This window comes from Emys orbicularis, chromosome 3 (genome assembly GCF_028017835.1).
Source record: "Emys orbicularis isolate rEmyOrb1 chromosome 3, rEmyOrb1.hap1, whole genome shotgun sequence".
In the NCBI taxonomy this organism is placed as follows: domain Eukaryota; kingdom Metazoa; phylum Chordata; order Testudines; family Emydidae; genus Emys; species Emys orbicularis.
In genome coordinates, this window is record NC_088685.1 from 115,382,671 (window position 1) to 115,404,610 (window position 21,940).

General features: G+C 40.7%; 1 protein-coding gene across 1 annotated transcript in view; it reads left to right on the forward strand.

The window, feature by feature from the left end:
* UST (uronyl 2-sulfotransferase) overlaps window positions 1-21,940 on the forward strand; it is a 288,989-nt gene that overhangs the window by 58,704 nt on the left and 208,345 nt on the right. The gene's annotated exons all lie outside the window — the stretch shown is intronic.

Below are 21,940 nucleotides of genomic sequence, written 5' to 3' on the forward strand. Positions count from 1 at the left end.
AGGCCTAAAGTAGATTAAGGGACTTGCCCAAGGCCACACAGGAAGTCCATGGCTCAGCCAGGAACTGAACACAGTTCTCCTGAGTCCCAGTCCAGTGGCCTCCCCACTAGACCATCTCTCTGCCTCAAGAACTATTCGGTGCAACTTACCCTCCTTTAAAGACCTCCTGTTCTAATGCTGAGTATGTGATACTGATATAGAGGTGAGCATCACACCTTTTTGCATGAAGGTGCTGAAAGATTTGTGATATGTGGCAACCTGAAATAGCATTGTGAATGTATTCACCTGCGAGTGTACATGAGTGTGTAGATGAAGATCCCATCCATGCATGATAGTGAAAATGTCTTGCATGATGTGACAGAAAAGATAGTTATCAACTCACCTGTAATGGATATAATCAACTCAAGGCATTTGGGAATATAAAAAACAATATCAGCAAGATTGTTAATCTATCATTTAACAGAATGCTTGTTGAAATGCTCTCAAACTTAAGTTTACGGGCATTTCAGATACTATAGGGGTTGAGAGCCATGTAATACTGAGGTGGAAATTAGTTTGGGCGTGCTGCAGATTGTAGTCTGGATGGCATAATGTTGAGAAAGGAAGGTTTGTTCCTCACTAACACATGTTACACCTTGATTTCTTTCTGAGAATACATGGGTTCAGCACAGAGGACTAGTCTCCTGTAATTTGTGTTGGTGTAAATCTGGAATAATGCTTGTAAATCAGTAGTGTGTTAATCTGAATTGGTCAGTGTAACAGAGAGCTGATATTAGTTATGGTATGTCCAGCCTTTACCTTGAATTTACTAGTTCTACTTATTACCATATTAAATATGCATAAATATTTCTAATTATGTAGTTTTTTTCTTAAGAACGGTACAGGTCTCTGTCTTGGATAAATAATTAGTGTGTGTAAATCTCATAATTTTTGGAGTTCTGCTCTTTCAATACATATACACCTCTACTCCGATATAACGCGACCCAATATAACACGAATTCGGATATAACGCGGTAAAGCAACGCTCCGGGGGGGCAGGGCTGCACGCTCCGGTGGATCAAAGCAAGTTCGATATAACGTGGTAAGATTTTTTGACTCCCGAGGACAGCGTTATATCGGGGTAGAGGTGTATATAGTAGAGGGGACATTCTATAAATAAGATTAGGGTACATGAGGCTTGTCTAGTTTAAATAAGTTTTTAAAATTTGTCAGAAATGCATTTTATCTAAGTAATTGACTTGAATGGCTCTTCAAAGTTGATTTACAGACAGTTTATAACTTGCTAAAGTTGTATTTGCACAATAGACCTCAGTTCTCTCTGTAATTACTGATTTTTGACATAGGCAAAGCTTGTAAAAATCAGAGGATGATGATTGATTAGTATATGGTAGTTTAAAAAAAATATTTTAGATGTAGCAAATATTAAAATATTTAATTATGCACATCTACAACACTAGTCTACAAAAACTATGGCATTAAGCAAATAATGAAGAGTAGCAACTTGCATGTATAAAAAAATAAAAGTGTATTTTAAAAAATCTCACGCACCCAAGCTCTCAATGAAGAGTGTATGAAAATAAGGCCATGTATTAAATTCAGAAAGTGTGATTGAACTATATCCAGGAAGCTCTCTATTATGGACATTTTTAAGAACTTCCATAAGTAAGAGTGGCCCAAACATTGGGCAGTAATGGAATATTTTGTGACAGCCATTTAAAAATAATCTTCATATTTGTCAATACTGCCTAGAGCTCTGGATTTATTAAATTGCATTGGAAAACCCAACACTGTTTTAGTTTAGATGTTGGTTATTTCCCAAGAAGTTTGTATGAAAGTACAATCTTGCCATATATGTCTAAGAATATAATGCAAATTTACAGCACCAACATCTTTCATATTAAATTCAAATGATTCTTTGTAATCTCAGTGGGGTTAAATAAATTCTGGACACTCTTCTGGTGATGATTTAAGTCTGTAGAAAAGTCCATACATAGGGAATTACTATTTTTTTCCTTATCCTCTGTGTGTTATAGTTATGTATGTACATACAAATAAAACTCTCTCACTTCTGTAAATTAGTTTTTTTAAAATGTTGCTTCTAGCCTCACTTTTTATTCAAAATTTCAGCCTGAAGTAAAATGTTAAAGCTAAATTATAAACTCCTGAAGGTTGCATAATGCCAACACTGACATGACCTTAAATAGAGCTCTGAAGAGTAGTACTACTACAAACTAAATGCCTGACTTACCCTTTAATATGGGAAAACCCACTAGGAGTGGGGACAGGAGGTTTTGGGCGTCCACCTTTGAGTCTTCTCCAGTTTTTGGGAAGATTGGGAGTTCCACCAAAACCAGGTTATGTCCCCCCACACATCCCGAGATCTACCACAGATGTTGGGCAATTGGCTCAGAGGCCCTGTGCCTTTGCACCACTCCTGGACCACCTGCCACCACCCTGGAAATAACTTCCCCCAGCCCAAATGTGCAAAAGGTAAAATCCATGCACAGAAGATTGCTACAGATGGTTCTTAGGAGTCTTATTCATTCATAGATTCCAAGGGCAGAAGGGACCACTGTGATAATCTAGCCTGACCTCCTGTATAGCACAGGCCATAGTGCTTCCCCAAAATAATCCCTAGAGCAGATCTTTTAGAAAAGCATCCAATTTTGATTTTTAAAATGGTCAGTGGTGGAGAATCCATCATGACTCTTGGTAAATTGTTTCAATGGCTAATTACCTCACTGTTAAATTTATGCCTTCTTTCCAGTTTGAATATGTCTAGCTTCAACTTCCAGCCATTGGATTGTGTTATACCTTCCTCTGATACATTGAAGTGACCATTTGTTCTCCATATAGATACTTATAGACTAATCAAGTCACTCCTTAACCTTTTGTTGGTTAACCTAAATAGTTTGAGCACTATATAAGGCATGTTTCTAAACCTTTAATCATTTTCACGGCTGTTCTCAGAACCCTCTCCAATTTATCAACATCCTTCTTGAAATGTAGACACAAGAACTGGGCACAGTGGTCACACCAGTGCCAAATATAGAGGTAAAATAACCTCTCTACTTTAACTCAAGATTCCTCTGTTTATACATCCAAGGATTACATTATCCTTTTGGCCACAGCATCACATGGGGAGCACATGTTCAGCTGATTATCCACTCCCTCCCACCAAATCTTTCTCGGAGTTACTGCTTCTCAGGATAGAGTTCCTAACTCTGTAAGTATGGCCAACATTCTTTGTTCATAGACGTAAACATTTACATTTAGCCAATATTAAAACACATATTGTTTGCTTGCACCCAGTTTACCAAGTGATCCACACCACTCTGTATCAGTGATCTGTCCTCATTATTTACCATTACCCCAATTTTTGCATCATCTGCAAACTTTATCAGTGATGATTTTATGTTTTCTTCCAGGTCATTAATAAAGATGTTAAATAGCATAGGGTCTAGAACTGATCCCAGCAGGACCCCACTAAAAACGCACCTGTTCGATTATTCTCTGTTTACAGTTTCGTTTTGAGATGTATCAGTTAGCCAGCTTTTAATCCATGTAATGTATGCCATGTTAAATTTATATCATTATAGTTTTTTAATCAAAATGTCATGTGGTACCAAGTCAAATGCCTTACAGAAGTCTAAGTGTATTATATCATCGCTGTTCTCTATATCAACCAAACTTGTAATCTCGTCAGAAAAGTTAAGTTAGCTTAACTAGGTCTATATTCCATAGACCTATGTTGATTGGCATTAATTTATATTACCCTCCTTTAATTCTTTATTAATCGATTCCTGTATCAGCTGCTCCATTGGGCCATTACCCAATTATTGAATAGTAAGATTTAAAACTTGTTTGGACATATCTAGTATATATTTTTTGAATTGGTAAATAATTGTATTTGAAAAGAAAGTAACTGAATTATTGGGAGATCTTTTAATTCCTCTTTAGATTATTCAACATTCTGACAATTAGTGTGGCTAATCTTGACCAGTCCCTCTTGAAGGGAATTTATACTTGTATAGTCTACAGTCTTGCAAGAACATGGTAAAGAACAAAAAGCCTAGACTAACACAGTATGTGAGGTTCCCTTCTCTTTGATACAGTCTCTACATACACGATTTTGGTTCAGAGATATGGTTGACACATTCTGTGGTAAATGCACTATAAAAGCCCCATTGATGTATGTGGCCTTTTCAGCAGCTGTTATAATCTAAGAACCTATTGAACCTTTTATAAATGAATACCACAAATACAATTTTTGTGTGTAGGTGTAAGCAGTATACTTTTCCTTTTCCATCTGTGCCATATATAATACAGCTGACTCAGGATAGTATTGGTTGATTGTAAAAAAGACTTTCCTTTCTGCAGAACATCTGGAGTCATTCATGTGATGCATTAAATTGTCTTTCCATCATTTCAAACTTTAATATACTCAGTAATTATTGACCTCTATTTTTATTGCCCACTAAAGCAAATATACTGTAATAATGAGGGTGTGTCAAAAGGGGAGCAAGTTTTGACCTCTTAGCACCTATAAGATGGTATCTATTAAAATAGAGATGTATTACAAACATGTGCGAGCAACTTGGGGCTCTACTCAATAAAAATAACTCATAGCTGGTCTAAGTTTTTTGCTTTTGAAGATTTCTTTGTTCTGCCAACATACACAAGGAGATTATCGGATTGAAAAGGAAAGGTTTCTAGATTGCCCACATGCCACTATAAGAGGTGTAATTTGCAGCTGTACATAGAGGCAAAGGAAAACTACACTATTTCACACTGGATTGAGAAAACCATACCAAGAAGGTCTGAACCCTGTGCATAAATTATTTCATTATTTATTACATCAGCTCTTGTTCATCTGCTGACTTGGACAGCTGGCAGCAGGACTGATGGGCGGTAGTCATCTGCTGTTGTTTGAAAAGCCTTTCAGAAACCTCCTTTAGTATATCATTTTTGTTTTCTTACAGCAAATTACAGTAAATTTCAAGACATGTAGTAGATGCTGTGAAATCTTCTCCACAACTAAAGGTAAGTCTGCACTGCAACTGGGAGTGTGCTTCCCAGCACAGGTACTCAGACATGTGCTAGCTCTGCTTGAACTAACCTGCTAAAAATAGCAGGGTAGTACGGCAACGGCTTGGGTTAGCCACCTGAGTGCATACCCTCGGGGTCCAGGCGGGTTCATACTTAGGTGACTGCCATCTGTGTTACCCTGGCTACACTGCTTAGCAGGCTCGCTTGAGCAGACCTAGTGCATCTACCTACCCACCCAAGAAGCAGGCTGCCACCTGCAGTGTAGATATACTCTAAGAGAATGACACGTGCAATATTGTCTACATTGAGATTTGGATCTATACAGGGGCTGTTGTTGGTAAGTAATAGACAAATGTTTAGATCCTTGTTTAATGTCAAACTCTATTTTGCTAGAAAAAAAGATGTGGTTATTTTTGTGGGCAGTGGTAATGTACTATGTGTTTCCAATACCCCTAACTTAATAGTGGATATGAAAGAAAGGGAATGTTAGACAAAAGTGGATGGAAGGGAATACAAGAGACTGCAAATGTATTTGTTTTTAGAAGGTAATCCAAATGAGACTCCTAGGTGTAATACTGTATTTGGAGCAATATGTGAATTTGGTGTAGTCTTGTTCTAAACTTTGGTCTTTGGAAATTCTGAAGAGGGAAACTTCTGTGTTTATTTCCCCACAGTTTCTGCTTGCTGATCCACGTTCTCAAATCTTTATCATGTGCTGTTCCCATTAATTTGGGCTGGTGGTCCTTCATATTGATGCTCACTTTTTGGTGATTAGGTAACTTAGACTTTCCGAGTAAATTGTGTTACATTGCAGAAAAAGCACCAGTCTAGGAGATCTGAGAGGTGCGAGTGTAGACACAAGGCTCCAAAGACTTGAGAAGGGATGGCATATTGTGTCAGTGCCCTTTTTGTTCTCCTCCCTTTCAACTCCACTCTTCTTTTGTATTATTTGGAACTGCTGCTTGCAAAATGAGTAGGCCAATTTCGTGGCCGTGAAAAACACGTCCCCTGCACAGCTGCTCTGAGTGGGGGGAGACCAGACCCACTGCCAAGTGCCTCCCCCTGCTGCAGGACACTCTGGGACTGAGCAGCAGCCCCAGAGATTCCCTGGGCTGCAGGAGGCTTGTGGAGTTGGATCCGATCTTTCCTGTGCTGCTGGGAGCGCCCCAGGAAACGGGCTCCTAGCTACTAGTCTGGACAGGGCTGGGGCAGGATAGGGCTTGCTCTTTCCCTGCAGGGCTGCTCCTGGGTATCTCTCCCGGCTACCGATAGCACCCCCTCATCCCCACTCTGTCCAGCTCTGAAGCCATCACAGAAGTGACGGTGGCAATCCCATTACCCCCTACAACAGGTTTGTGACACCCCCCACAATCCCCTTGTGGGTCAGGACCCCACGGTTACCACACCATGAAATTTCAGATTTAAACATCTGAAAACGTGAAATTTACCAATTTTTAAATCCTATGGCCATGAAATTGACCATAATGGACCGTGAATTTGGTAGGGCCCTAAAAATGAGGGATGGGGCAAGAAGCAAGTTGGTATAGAATAGGAAGGGAGATCCAGTTCACAGTCCATTTATATGCAGTTTGTGGATCTTGTAGGAAATTCTGTATAAACATGGTTCCATCTAAAATGGTTTTATATGTGGTTTGGAGTGCAATCATAATATTAAGAATTTTAGAAACTTTATTCTAGTCTGAAACTGACACAGGGTTTGAGTCACTCGCATAGGGCAGCCAACCCGTGCTTAGAGTATTTTAGATGGAACTGTATTTAAATGGATTTTTAAAATGTTTCACCAAATTCTGTTCAATGCTCAGAGTAGATGGCCACACACACTCACCCTGCAGCCCCCTCCATAAATTACTGAATGCTGGTTTTACAATTCAGTATATAACCTGAAGATAGGTCAGATTCTTCTCTGCTACAGCAGTATAAATCTGAATTCTTTAGAAGTAAATCCTGTAATGCTGCAGTTACACCAGTATAGCTGAATACAGTGTGGTCAAAAAGTAATAAAGCATTTGTATTACTTCCTAATTAAGTAGAAAGTGAAGAGTCAGGATGAAAATTTGTTTATGAAGGAAAAATTTTAAAGGTCTGTATTCAATGACTTATTAAGGCAGAATTAAGGTGAAGTGTGGCATCAGCGAATTAAAACAGGAGGGATGTTTTGCTGTAGGAAAAGTGCTGAGGAAGAAATATGGAAAGTGTGGGATAGGACCAATGAAAATTGTAATCAGCAATAAATCTGCTCTGGAGTCTTTGCCCTTGACCAAGTTAGTAGATGTGGTTAACTTGGGGGAAAAAATGTGGTTCAGCTTTTATTTAAGACTTGCTTCAGACATGTTGGAAGTATGTGGGGAACAATTTTGGGCATTGCATTGTATCACAATAATACAGAAAGAGCAAAGAGCTTAGATGCAGTGGCTGCATGCCCTTAGACTTCCACTGGTTCTTTTGGCAAAGGGCTTTCTGTGCTTTGCTGCTGAGCTGGGAGCAGCAATATAGGGAAAACAATAGGTGAATTGAGCATATAGTGAAATATGTTTCTTGTTGCATGTTGGAGCTTGAAAGCAAAAGAAGGAGATTTGTGAACAAAATAAAAGCACATAAATACCTTGTCAAGAACAATTAACAAACTAATTAATTGCTGTGTTTTAACAAATGTGACATGGGGTAGTAATGGGAATACCTGGAAAAAAGCTGTTCTTAAGTTGTATAGTGTTTATATGTGCACGCCATTTTATTAGGAAATAGACAATGGATTAGATGCAACGATTCAGGGTTTGTGAGGTGTACAAATGGAGAATAGGATAAGACATGCTGTTTCAGGTCATGGCAAATAGATTATCCTGTCTTGATTAATGAAATTGGCAAGGAAAGGCTGGTGAGTCATTATGGGTGGCAGACATATCAGAAGTTCAGACATCACTGTTTTAAAGGTGGGTAGCTCAGACCATGTGGCAAGAAGGCTCCAGGCAGGCAGCCAAATTGAGAAAAAGCAATGCCAAACACCAGAGTAAGTTTAAAGGATCTCCAGAGCGCTCCACTGCTATTTAAGGCAGATAAAATACTGTTGGTTTACCCTGACTGCATGACAAATATGCTTTCATCCAAAAGTTTTATTCAGTGTTTAGAGGGATCCGTCACATTTAATACCTAAAGAGTGAGAGAGTAAATTATATTTGTCTGCAGTTTCTTTTTGGTTTCTTACACTTAATTCAGTAATTTATATTCTAATGTTATGAGCAGGGGCCAGGATGCCTCTCAATACTTTGAATTCAGTAATTAAAAAGGACTGATGAGTAAATCCGAAAGGTAGTGATACGCTTACTTTGTCCCAGGTAAAAAATGTTTTTGTAATGATTTTATGCAAGTTTGTTTATTGTTGGTTGGGGACAGATAGCCCTTCAACCCGTGAAAAGTCTGCACCCCCCAACCCTCAAGACTGAGAATGGCAATGACCGCTGAAGGTATTTCTCTGGAGTTTATTGCTATGCTCCTTGATTGATTGAAAGGTTGCTGGAAAGGAAGTCGGTGTTTCAACTTTGCCCCTGGGAAAGAGCCTTTGCAACACTCCTAGCCCCTTCGGAAAAGAAAGTGACCAAATCCAGTTCTCCATTATAATGCAGAGCACTATCCACATGACCAGCTCAGATATTGTCCCCTAATGTGAAATTATACATTCATATGAATTCTCTATTTTAATTTCATCCAAACATTTTTGTTGTTGTTGTTTTAGGAGTTCTTGACCTGTATATGGAGTTACTGGGTGTTAGCTGGTCAAATTTGTGGAAATTTGTGCTTCTGTAGGTAAAGAGGTATGGGGAAGGGAAAGAGGAAGTTTAGCCCTTGCTTTTGGAACTTTAAAACATCCTTTGCATATATGTGCTTGCTGTTTTTGGATCCTCACTACCTTACATTGAGAGAAGAGGATCTAAACAATACAGGTCTGGGGTAAGGACCGTGTATACATCACATGTGGATGGAGGTGGTAATAACCCTCATTTGGAAAAAGATGCTGTTCATGATATGAAAGGTCTTTGCTTTCATCACGTAATCATTGGAAACATCTAATTGTTTCATTTACAATGGGGTGTTATTTCCAGGTGTGCCCATTGGTACAGTCGCCATTACTAATTTTGTACATAGGCCTGTTTGTTTACTGTTGGGTTTTGCACATTAAATTGACAGAGGGTTGTCCTATCAAGAACAGATTAGTTTGTGTTGTTTGGGGAGCAGGTCAAGAAAGGTTTGAGTGCATATAAAAAGTAGTGAGAGGTATGCTTAGGGCTTTCATAGTTACATAGTGGTGTAACATAGTTACAAGAGCAACAAAAAGGAAACAAAGTTTGTGTGGCATGCTAGGGATAGACTCTGTGATTTCAGGAACAGTCTTATGCTTGAAGTTGTTATGATAGACTCAAATAGCGTGTCTAGGACTTGGTTAGTATGAAGGATGATAGTATATTTTTCTTCTAGAGTCAGGTACTTGCAATTCTTCTGGAGGAAGAAAAATTGAGCTCTTTATTCAGAGAGTATCTTCATTATACTCTGGTAGCATCCAGCTCTAGTGTGTTCAAAAAGGGGCAGGCATTGGAGCTCTGTTGCAGAAGAGAACTCAGAGGGACACAGAGGGAGAGGCAGAGTAGCTGACGTCCTAGCCCCATTCTCTTCTTGCAGCAGCCAGGAGGCTGAGTACCAGAGAACTCTCACCAGCTTTTGCAGCAGCTAAGGAGAATCTGGGGAGGAAGAAATGGAGAGTGTCATGAATGCTCCCCTTCCTCTCTAGCAACCAAAGGGTACTGGAGGAATGAGGTCTTCAGTTTTTACAAGACACCTACTAGCTGCAGGTTCATATGGAAAAGAATTTGAACAGTGTTAAGGAATTGCCTTGTGATAGGGGAAGGTGTTGTCCTGGACGTTGTGTCCCATGTCTTTTGTAATGGCTTTGAGTGCTAAGTTTTGTCCTTGGATTATTGGTTGCCCGGGGTGAGGGAATGCATTTGGGTGGGGGAGACTCATAGGATACGTTTAAAAAATAGAAGTATGATGTCTAGAGAGAGAGATTTTGGGTGAAGAAGAAAGGAGAGCAAAAATATAGGGGAGAAATTAGCAAAAACAATGTGGAGAGAGAAAGAAAGAAGGGACACTGAACACCATGCTGGAAAAGGAAAAGGAGGGAAAAAAGTGAAGTGAAGCCAGGAAGGGGAAGAAGGTATAACAGAGGTTGAAGAGTCATATCAAATGACTTCAGGGGAAAAAAGGTTATTTTTATAAAGGAAGTTGGTTAGCAGTTTTATAGTTAAATACAAGACAGAGCTATGTTGGTCCTTTTATGATATGTATGTTTCACCATGGCTAGCAAGCTTGGGGCCCTAACCTCCGAAGTGCTAAACACCTTCTGTGGGATGCTGAGTGCTGTCAGTTCCTCCTGGAGACAATGGGAGATGAGGATGTACAGCATTCCAAACAGTCAGGCTGTAAATATTCTGCCTGGTAGCTACTGAGTAAATTTTTCAAGCCTGGTTTTGACTCATGGCTAATGGTCACATCAACATCTTTAGATAAGCATATAAATTTGAAGCTGTCTGAAACTGAGCATTCAAAGTCACAGCACAGACGCAGTTACAGTTGAATATTTTTACAAAATGTTGATTTTAAAAAGTTGATCTGACGTCTGTTGTTTCACCTGGGTACATTTCCTTGCATTGCTTTCTTAGATTTCAGTCCATGAAAAGGTTTAATTTAGAAATAAAAATGCAAGTCTTTAGTTATTAAAATGCTTTTGCTGTTTGCAAATGTTAAACTCCTTACACACTATTGTATTTCATGTCTTGTAGTATCTGTTTGATGTGGACACTGAGATAATATTGGTTTTGGCCTTTTGGGGTGGGGGGTATTCACAATTTCCTTTGTGGGTTTTAAAGTGCACTGCCAAGTTCTAACATCTGTTGCAAGTAACATAACGGTGTGTAAATAGTATTCTGCCAAATTTTGGCAAAACTTGTGGAGCTGTTATGGCCTCAGTAGTTGAAAAACCTGTTTTATTTTATCCAAAGATAACTAATGGATCCAGCTGAATATCAGTGAAAAAGAAAGGGAGTTTGTAGTATTTATATGTTAGATGGCTGTTTAAAGGTCCCCTTGAAGTTAAAAAATCAAACTTCTATCTGAAAATTTGAATGTATTATTGTTACTTATACCTCCTGAAATTAGTAAAACTGAAAGATGAGGAAAAATATTTTTCTGATGTTTCTTTTCACTTTGTTTACTTTGTCTATAGTCAGTATCACCTCTATAGTCTGTTAACCCCAAATCCTTTAAATTGTTCCTTGTGGGTGCAGCCCTGTGACCATACCGCATGATTGGGGCCTCCTCTCCCCTCAACCATCACAAGTTGCTAGTGTAGTTCTCACTGATGTCATGTGGTGTACTGTAGAACTGGAAAGCGTAAGCAAATCATTGATAAGTAGAGAACACTGCATTTTCACTTAAAGAGAATTCTCCCACAGTGCTTTAGTATAGTGATATCACATATCTATTTTGTAGGCAGAGATATTGATTAAACACTGGAGTAGTAAAAGAAATCCCACTTTTGACCATCTGATAGTTTTATTGCAACTGTCTTGCCTTCCTGCTAAGAAACTGCTTGTGGCAAAGTGAGCATTTGCGATGTACTCTGAGGACTCTTCTATATAAAACAGAACAGTACGGTAGTTCTAGACTTAATGCAACAGCCTCATTGTGGCCTTCTGCCAATTGGTCTGTACTATTTAATGGTCACCCCTGAAAAGTTTTGTCTAAGTGACTTGCCCAGCATCACATAGGAGCTCCATGGCAGGGGTAGGGGTAGAATCCAATTCTCTAGGGCAGCATTCAGCTGCCTAACATTGAGACTATCCTTTCTCTTCCCGCAATCCCCTGCCTCAATCACTACATCTTCAATCTCCTTCAACAAATGAGGCAGAAGCCATATAGACAGCAGCCTCCTTCATTATACATCTCTGATTCATCCCCAGAGCAGATCTGTCCTGTGCAGTGATCAGGCAGAGAATCCTGTGGAAAAAATGTGATCATGTAATTAAAGACTGTATTGTAAAACATAGACACAATGGTGCCAAATTAAGGTAGGACAACCTTCATTCTGACGCTTCCTAACTACTGAACGTTTGACTTTGCAACCTTAATACATTTCTTTAATGTAGGTGTTTTTGGTGTGATTTCTTAGGTTTTAAAAAATCAAACCAGAAAAACAAATTACATCATGTGGCATCATATTGAAATCCATATGGTTCATCAGCAATGTTGGAAACTTTAGATCGATCATGCAGACCTCTGCAGCTTGAGCTAACAGACTGACAGATAACTGTAGTATGTTATCATCCTCTGTGGACCAGCATTAGAGGGGGAGATGAGGCTTTGCCGGGGGGCGGGAGGGGAGTTCGGGGGGGGTGGTTTCACAATATTGCTGACAGCAGAGAAATGGTGAGATTTAGGAATCTGGGATTCCATTCCAGCCTCTGGAGGGGAGTGTGCTCTAGCTGGCACAGTTTTCTACCCATTCCCCTCAAGCATATATGACCCCTTCTGAACAGTCTTCTCCAACCTGTCCTTGTCTCAGCTCTGGCTTCCTCTCCTAGTCCTGGTCCCATTCTCCTCACCTAGCCAGTATCAGTGTTGACTCCTCAGGCTTCTCATCCCATTTCCATTTTCCTTGCCCAGCAAATCCTAGTCTCACCCCTCTGGACTTCTCATCCTTGTCCCAGTCCTCCCCCGCCTAGTCTCTGGCACCTTGCCCATCTTACCCTCCTTACCCCATAGTTCATTTTCTCTATTCTCCTTGCCCAGCCTACCCCCCCCCCCCCATCTTCATCCAGTTTGTCTCTTCCACCATCCTGGCCTCCAGATGCTGATACCCATTTTCCTCATCCTCACTGACTCTCCTTCCCCAGAAAGAACTGGTATTTGCAAAGTATATGTCAAAAGGCATATGTCACGGCTAAAAATTTTCAGCCTGAAGCAGACAAATGGCATGGAAAATTTGAACTTAAACTGAAAACAGCGTTATATAATGGGAAGTGTCGTGCCAACACAGGCAGTGCTGCTAGCCTTGTTTATAATGCTCTGTTACCTAGGTTCAAAAAGACAAATTAAGGACCATGTGGTAGCCATGTGCTTTTCTGTTTAGAATCCACTGTTTAACATAGTAATATTTCTGTCCCCTTGCTGATGCCAGCATCAGTGAAAATTTTGATAAAAATCCAGAAATAAATACTGTACTTTTCAAAAACATTTCTTGATTTTCCCCCTCTCCCACCCAAAAAACCCAACAAACAACCCATTTTTTTTGACAGCTCTAATCATCATTTTGTGCTATTTTGCTATGGTGGGAACTGGTCAGAATTAGGTTGGCTCTGCAGATGCAGCTAACAACTGTTGTTATGAAAAAATACTTCTAATGAAATTGGAATGCAAGAGAGAACTACAGTAACTCCTCACTTAATGTTTTAGTTATGTTCCTGAAAAATGTGACTTTAAGCGAAATGATGTTAAGCGAATCCAATTTCCCATAAGAATTAATGTAAATAGGGGGGGTTAGGTTCCAGGGAAATTTTTTTCACCAGACAAAAAACTCTCTCTCTCTCTCTCTCTCTCTATATATATATATACACGCACATGCACACGCGCACACACACACAGTATAAGTTTTAAACAAACAATTTAATACTGTACACAGCAATGATGATTGTGAAGCTTGGTTGAAGTGGTGAAGTCAGAGGGTGGAAGAGGGTGGGATATTTCTCAGGGAATGCCTTACTGCTAAATGATGAACTAGCATTCGGCTGAGCCCTCAAGGGTTAACTCGTTGTTAATGTAGCCTCACACTCTACAAGGCAGCATGAATGGAGAGAGGGGAGACACATGTCAGACAGAGACAGACGCATACCCTGTGTGTGAGAGAGAGAGAGAGACACACACACACACACATTGTCCCTTTAAGTACGCTGACCCCACTCTAAGTACATTGCCTTTTTAAATATATCAGGAAGTTGAGAGAGCAGCTGCGGCCAGCAAGCTCCTTCCATCCTGGGGTGACCAGACAGCAAGTGTGAAAAATCAGGACGGGGGTGGGGGGTAATAGGTGCCTATATAAGAAAAAGCCCCCAAAATTGGGACTGTCCCTATAAAATGGAACATCTGGTCACCCTACTCCGTCCTCAGCCCTGTTGTGTCTCCCCCCTGCTCTATGGATGGGGTAAGCGGGGGGCAGGAGCAGGGGGGAGGGGGACACCCTGACATTAGTCCCCCTTAACCTCCCTGCATAGCAAGCAGGAGGCTCCCAGGAGCAGCTCCCAGGAGCAGCTCCAAGGCAGAGGGCAGGAGCAGCACATGGCAGTGGGGGGGAGGGACAGCTGAACTGCCGGCAATTGATAGCCTGCTGGGTGGCTGCCGCACAGGGAACATAGGGGAGCTGGGAGCTGATGGGGGGGCTGCCGGTCCACCCTGGTTCCAAGGCGCGCCCCCCCCCCCCCCAGTCTAGCTGCAACGGGATGCTCTTCCTGCAAGCAGTGGACAAAGCAGGTGGCTGCCAAACAATGTTATAAGGGAGCATTGCACAACTTTAAACAATCATGTTTCCTAATTGGTCAGCAATGTAACAACGTTAACCGGGACGACTTTAAGTGAGGGGTTACTATACTTTAGACATTGGGAAACCTCTGTTTCTGCAACAAGCAGAATTTCAAGATATAAAACTCAGTAGACCGATAGTAGTGCTTGCAAAGACATATGTTGTCTTTGGAGGAATCTGGGATTAGAATTTTTCTGTAGTTGTACAAAGAGGTCTCTAATATTTTATTTAAAATATAAGGGGGGGGGAAGAAGAGAACATCCATGGAATTTAATATTGGTTCCTTTGCTTTTTCCTTTCATTTAATTTTGCTGATTGCTAAGATTTTGATAGCCAGAAGGTAAGACTGGAATGCCATTGGTATTTGGAAGTTATGTGTCTCTTACGTTTGTATACGATTAAAAGAACAAAAACTTCCAAATGTTTATGGTGACAACAAAAACTCCTTCTTGATATGAGGGAGTGCTGCTACAGAGCAACAGTACTCCTGCAACAGGGCTTGTTGAACTAAATGTTCAAACAGCTTGCCTTAAATGATGCACAAAATTCAGCTGTCTGCAGACTTGATGTAGTGAATAGTTCAAATTGGCATTACACATAAAAAAAAACACTTTGGCGCTCAGTCTGTTTGGAAGAACTTGAAAGGGAAAGTGGAATGTTAAATACATTAAGGGAAAAAATGGGTAGTGGGTAAAAGTTATATTGATTTTTGCCTACAAAATAAATTAAATGAATCAGTGATTTTTAAAAAAGTGTTAAAAGGGCAGATGCTAAGTTATTTATATTCTTTACCTCATTTTTAAAACTAACTGTGTGTATCTGCCTAAATCAACATGGTTGTTTGGAAAATTTCCTTTGTATATAGAAAAAAGTTGGGAGAAATCTACTGTATGCTGAACAGAAATTAAGACAACAAATCTAACATGGGATTTTTTGTTTACATTTTCTGTAATGGAAATGTTGTAATCACCTCTTTGGCTTCCCAAACAATCGCCACCACATTAATAATGAAAGAGGAAAATTATAAAAATCCTGGAAAAACTATGAGCAAAAGCAATTGCCCACTTAAAATTAGAAATTTTTTTAGCATAAAATCTCTGTCCCTCTTACAATAGGAAAGTAAGTAATTTTTCCATCCAAAACATAGATCCCATAGAGGTGTCGGAGGGACTGGTGAACAGTTTTCTTTAGAAGAAAACAGTTACGCTATGGCTTGTGCCGTCTTAGGACTCTAATCTTTTTTTAAATCAAAATAATTTTAAAAGAATATGCTCTGCCTCTTTCGAAATCTGCATTTTTGCTGCTGTGACACAAGTTTTAGGTTAGCTGCTATGAGAAGAAAAGTTAGGTTTTTTTTAATTAAAAATGTAATTGATACCAACTTACTCAAAAGAGCTGCTTCCCGTACCTATTTGGAATTGCATAGTAGCTGCGTGTCTGACTAAAAAGTGTGTGTGTGTGTGTGTGTGTGTGTGTGTGTGTGTGTGTGTGTGTGTGTGTGTTAACTCCTATTCACTTCTGGTAGTTCTGCAGACGCAATATGGCTGTGAGAGAGCAAGTGATATTTAGTCCTAGTAGCTCATGCATCATTGACAGAACGGTTAAGGCCCTGATCCTGCAAACACACATTTGTGAACAGTCCCAGTGATATTCTGTGAAAAGCGAGAATGTTAGAAACAGCATTGTTAGGTTTAACTTTTATCTCTGACACAGATATCAAGGATGGTCATTTGACAAGTAAAGCCATTTTTTTTCCAACTGAAAGAGCCTCCAGCTCTCCCTTGATATATGAAACTCAACCTGTGCCCTTTCTGGCCTGTGAAGCAGCATCACTAATAAAGATTGTGCCATCCAGATTTAGGCTACAGTCTTGCAAATAGTTTAAGTGTGTACAGTTACTCAAAAGCATGTAGGTCAGGCTTGGAGCTTAATTTAGTTTCCTGACAGTTTTTTTTCTTATATTTGTATCTGTCCCATGCAACATATATTGTGTTTCCCACGGTGATCTAATTGGACATAGTTCTTCATTCAGTTGAATCTCAGTTTTAACATTATAAATTACATTTGACCTCCGTAAACAGGTGTGTGGGAAAATGGCATATAATATATAGTTTAGGAGAAGATTTTTTTTTTTTTATTGCATAACTCTAGCATACATACTTTTGACACAATAATGATATAAACATTGACACTTCAAATGCTTTAATCTCTGGCATTTTGGCCTCTCTTTTCTCAGATGCATTTTTTATCTTCCAGATTCACACACTCAAGCTGGAAGTATTCTGAAAAGCCAGAAGGGAGAGAGAGAACACAAATAGTCATCATTAATAAATTTATCCCCTCCATGAGAACAAGCATTTAAATATACAGGGAAACCCCACTATAATGCGCTCCGTGATAACGCGAATACGGCTATAACGCGATCATAAGGTGGCTCCCGCCACCCCAAACGCCAAAAAAAGAAAAGCAGCCGGAGTGCTGCTGAAGCACAAAAAAAAAAGAAAAGAAAAAGAAAAAGTGGCCGTAGCGCCGCCGAAGCGTGCGCGCGCACAAAAAAAAAAAAAAAGAAAGAAAAAGCGGCCGGAGCGCTGCCAAAGAAAAACAAAAAAAGGATCGTGCCTTCCCCACTGCCTCTACCCCTGCTTCTCCTTTTGGCGGGAAGAGCCATTCTCCTCCCCAGCTGCTCCTCGCTCCTCCTCTGCCCCTTGCACGTCACCCCTGCTCTCTGCCCAAGAGAAATTGACCGGCTTGAAACTGACCGGCTTGAAATGGTAAAATTTTGGTAACCCCGCTATACCGCTACCCCGCATTTATCGCGATTGAAATTTTTGGACCCCAATCATCGCGTTATATCAGGGTTTCACTGTACATGCTTGACATGACTGATGTGTAAATTTATACACTCCAGTTTTAGTCCTCACATTTTAAATAAGGCACTTACCTCTCTCCATGTCCTTCAGAAACCCCCTACTCTACCCCTAGACCCAGCTGCTCCCTGTCTCTCTCCCATGGATCCCCCGCAACACTCTGGTACACTTCATTCCACTACAGTGTTCAGAGGCTGGTAAACCATCTTCAGGAGCAACAACTCCTGGCTCCAGCTGATGATGACTTCAGCGCCATTGCTCCTGTAGACCCACTACAATATCCTTGTTCCCAAACCTTCCCCATTTCTAGCCCCAAAATACCATGAATAACTACATTTGTGAGAAGAATTTTTGAGAGAACCATAAAACTCTCAAAAAAGAAAAGAAATATCTGTTGTGGAGATGCTAGTTTATAGCTCCATACGGGTAGCAAAGCCTGGCTTTGGACGCTCAATTATGAGACATGTTTTGGCATCACCTGGCCTTTCTTTGTATAGGAGGAGCTATCATTAGGGTTAAGGTTAAATCATTGGATGATTTAGTTGGGAATTGGTCCTGCTTTGAGCAGGGGGTTGGACTAGATGACCTCCTGAGGTCCCTTCCAACCCTGATATTCTATGATTCTATGATTATGAAAAAAATACTTTAATTAAAGGAGGGGAGAAATATCCTGCGAGATTATATTAAAAAAAAATAAATTCAAATGCCACCATGCAAAGATTTGCCCTTTTTGAGGAAGCTAAAAATGTTTTCATGGTTTCTTTGGCCAACTTTAACTTTAAAGTGCAATACTCTAAACTCCAAAAATAGATAGATTTTTGAACATCCTTATGTACAATATTGGTGGGAATTTGGGTTTTGAAACAAAACTGTGATTAAACTTTGTCAGAATGGACTAGATCTGTTTTTCATTGGCTGTCTATGAAAGATTTTATTTCTAAACAATTACCACTTCGTTTTAAGTGCTAAGCTCTTAACTGAGTTTTCAAGAGGCTGGTATTTTCCAGGTACAAAAAGCAAATGTATATTTTCATACTGAATAGCTTTTATTTTAAAAGGGGGAAAATATGTGCATGCCTCCTCTATAGGATGCTGCATCAACTCTGCCTCACAAAATGGCCGTTGTTGCTGTAGAGAGGCAGACCCTTTAGATGGTGTAGCTCAACCAGAAGCTATGGGCTTGATGCAGGAATTAATGGATATAACTTTTGCCTATAGACTTTAAAAGAATGTTATGCTAGGTGACCCGAATGGTTCCTTCTGGTCTTAAAATCTGAATTTGTAAAAGTTAAGGGTATAGTACTGAAGAAAGGGACCTAATGTGATTAGGGCTCTACCAATTTCACGGCTGTGAAAAACGCCTCACAGACTGTGAAATAAGCCCTTCCTCGTAAAATCCGATCTCCCCCTGCTGCTAGAAGCACCCCAGCCAGGGGGCTCCTAGCTCTGGCTGTGCTGGGGGGGGACAGGACTTGTCCATCTCCTGCACAGCTGCTCTCAGGGGGAGCTCAGAGCCACCTCCCGGTGCCTCCCCTTGCAGCAGGATGCTCTGGGGCTGGGCAGCAGCCCCAGAGGTTCCTGCACCTGGAGGAGGCTTGTGGAGGTGGGTCCGATTGCCCCCTGCTGCTAGGAGGGACCTAGCCAGGGGGCTTCTAGCTCTGGCTGGGGTGGGGAGGGACAGGACTTGTCCATCCCCTGCACAGCCAGTCTCAGGGGCAGGGGGGGAGTCAGACCCACCTCCACCTCTGGGAACCTCCTGCTGCTGCAGGAAGCTCCGCGGTTGATGCCTTCAGAGTCCAGCTTTGAAGGCAGCACAGAACTGAGGGGGGCAATCCCATAAACCCCCCCCCCCATGGGTTTGCAATCCCCCCACATGCCTTTTGGCTCAGGACCCCCACGGTTACACCATGAAATTTCAGATTTAAACATCTGAAAACATGAATCCTATGGCTGTGAAATTGACCATAATGGACCATGAATTTAGTAGGGCCCTAAACATGATGCTACATTCACTACATTTCCCATCTCCCACATAGATTCCCTGTGAAACCTTGGGCAGGGTGTCAACCTCTCTGTGTTTCACTGGGATAACTTCCCCTCTATAAATATGGGTAACACTATTTACCTCCATCACAAGTGTGTCAGGAAGGCTGAAATTAATGTTCTAAAACATCTTGGTATGGCAGGTGACTCATGATGGAGGGTGGGGAGGAGGAGGTATTGAACCAGGAGCCCAGAAAGAGCCAGAAGGATCGGGGAGGGGCTGTTGCTGAACTCTAGCAAGTGGGTACCTTCAGCAGCTGGCAGACCTGCCAAGGTCCACTCCACTCCAGCAGATGTTACCAAACTCCCTCCCAGATGAGGTCATGCACTTCAGAGTACAGTGTAAAACCTATTTCTTTAATCTAGCTTTTTCACAATGACTCCCATCACCACTGCCACCATTCCCTTCCCTCGACCATTGCCCCCACACCAATTCTCAGATGCTCAGATACTGTGGCAATGCATGCTTTATCTAGATATAGACCTGTAGACCTTAGCAGAGGAAGGAAAGTGGATTTAGAGGGGTCAGAGGGAGATCCAGGGAGGCTGGCAGACGTATTGCAGCTGGAGAGCAGAGGTACAGCCAAAGAATGAGGACTGCATGAGGGCTGGAGCCAGGGAGCAAGAACCTGAGAAGGAATCAGGGCTTGAAAATGACTACGGGGCTGTGGATTTGGACTGTCTGGGGAGCAAAGCCACGGGACCAGTAAACACAAAAAAAAGCAGCTCCTGAGAAATTTGTACATGCTGGAAGGATAGAACTTTCATGCCCATAGTATTTTTGGACATAGTGCAGAGGTTTTTTTCCCTGCAGAAAGCAGTAGGAGATTGACATCATATTAAAATCAGAGGTTTACTCCCCAAAAAGTGAAATTGCAAAACAAAAAACTCAATTATGTCACAATGAAGGTTGCTAGGTGCAATTCAAGAGCAGATGTACCATTTAAAAACATCCCAAGCATTTAAAAACTAGGGTAATGCTAAACTAAGATGGTTTTATACAGTTCGATTCCTAATGTTAACCCTCTCTTTAGCTTTACAAGACACTAAACAGAACAATTATCGGTGACTTGCTCTTGTATTTGTGTTACTATTTTAGGGATCCGTTCAAGTCATTGGTAATCTTTTGACTTTAATGGGAGTTGGCTCTTATAGGCTGCCTTTAATATTTTCAGTGATAGAGTAGAAAGGTTGACTGATGATGGTTCCCTCCTATGTTGCCTTCTGCAGTTACAGGAGCAATGAAAGACTCGCCCTTCACACACTAAGCAAAGCAGTGCCTTCCTCAGCACCCATTGTAAGTACCTTAGTCCTGTGCTCTGTTAAATACCAGGAGTGGCACTCCTCCACATATATGCAGGAAGCTTAATATCTCCTAGGTTGGTCCTGAACCAACAGCAGAACCTTGTCGCCAGTTTTATGGTAAACTGAAAATCTGCTTTCAGTGTGGATTTGCAGGTTGGAATAGTGAAGTTCTGCTGCTGAAAGACTCCTTTCCTTCTTCTTAAAGACTAGAATTCCCTGCTTTTGCTCTATAAACTACCTAATTTTAAATACAGAGTATCCACAGTGAATTTTTTAAAAAAATAAAAACCTATATTGTTGGTTCTTGCACTCTTGGTGGTTGATCTGATGTGGTAGGTAACAATTTGGAAAGAAATATTTTTGTCATTTGAGACTGTGTGACCCTGAGCCACTCAAAGGATCTTATGATGTTACTGACGTCAATCATTTTTCACACCAAACACCCCAAAACAAATACGTTTAAAGGAGTCTTCCCAGTTGTTCAGAAAAATACTCTTCGCTGCTGTAATAATTCAGTGCTGGAGCATCTTATTGAAGACTACCCAGAAAGGCTGCAAATAGCTAAATATTTTATCAAATTTTAACTTTGATTAAAATAAGTGTTAAAGTGCTGTTTACAGTGCCCTCTGCTAAAAGGTTCACCATGATGCAGCTTGTATAATCCTGTCATGGATTTTTGGATATCTTTAAGACCTTACTAAATACTTTACAGATCACACAATGCAAATCCCAGCAGTTTTAACCTGACAATCTCTTCTATCTATGCAGTTAAAGATTTAATAGGATAATCAATTTAGCAGTTAAAGGAAACAGGTCACAATAAGCCTAGAGGAAAGAAGACTGAAAAGAGACATTAATGCCTACATTTAAATGAAGAGATGTTATAAATGGAACTGGAAACAATTATTTTTGTTGGACAATGTAGAGAGGACAAAGGAAAAGCCAGGAATAATAGGTTCAAGCTGTGCAGCGGAAAGTATTTATGTGGACAGTGCTGGAAGGCTCATTGCTTTCACCATCTTTGCTTGCCTAATGC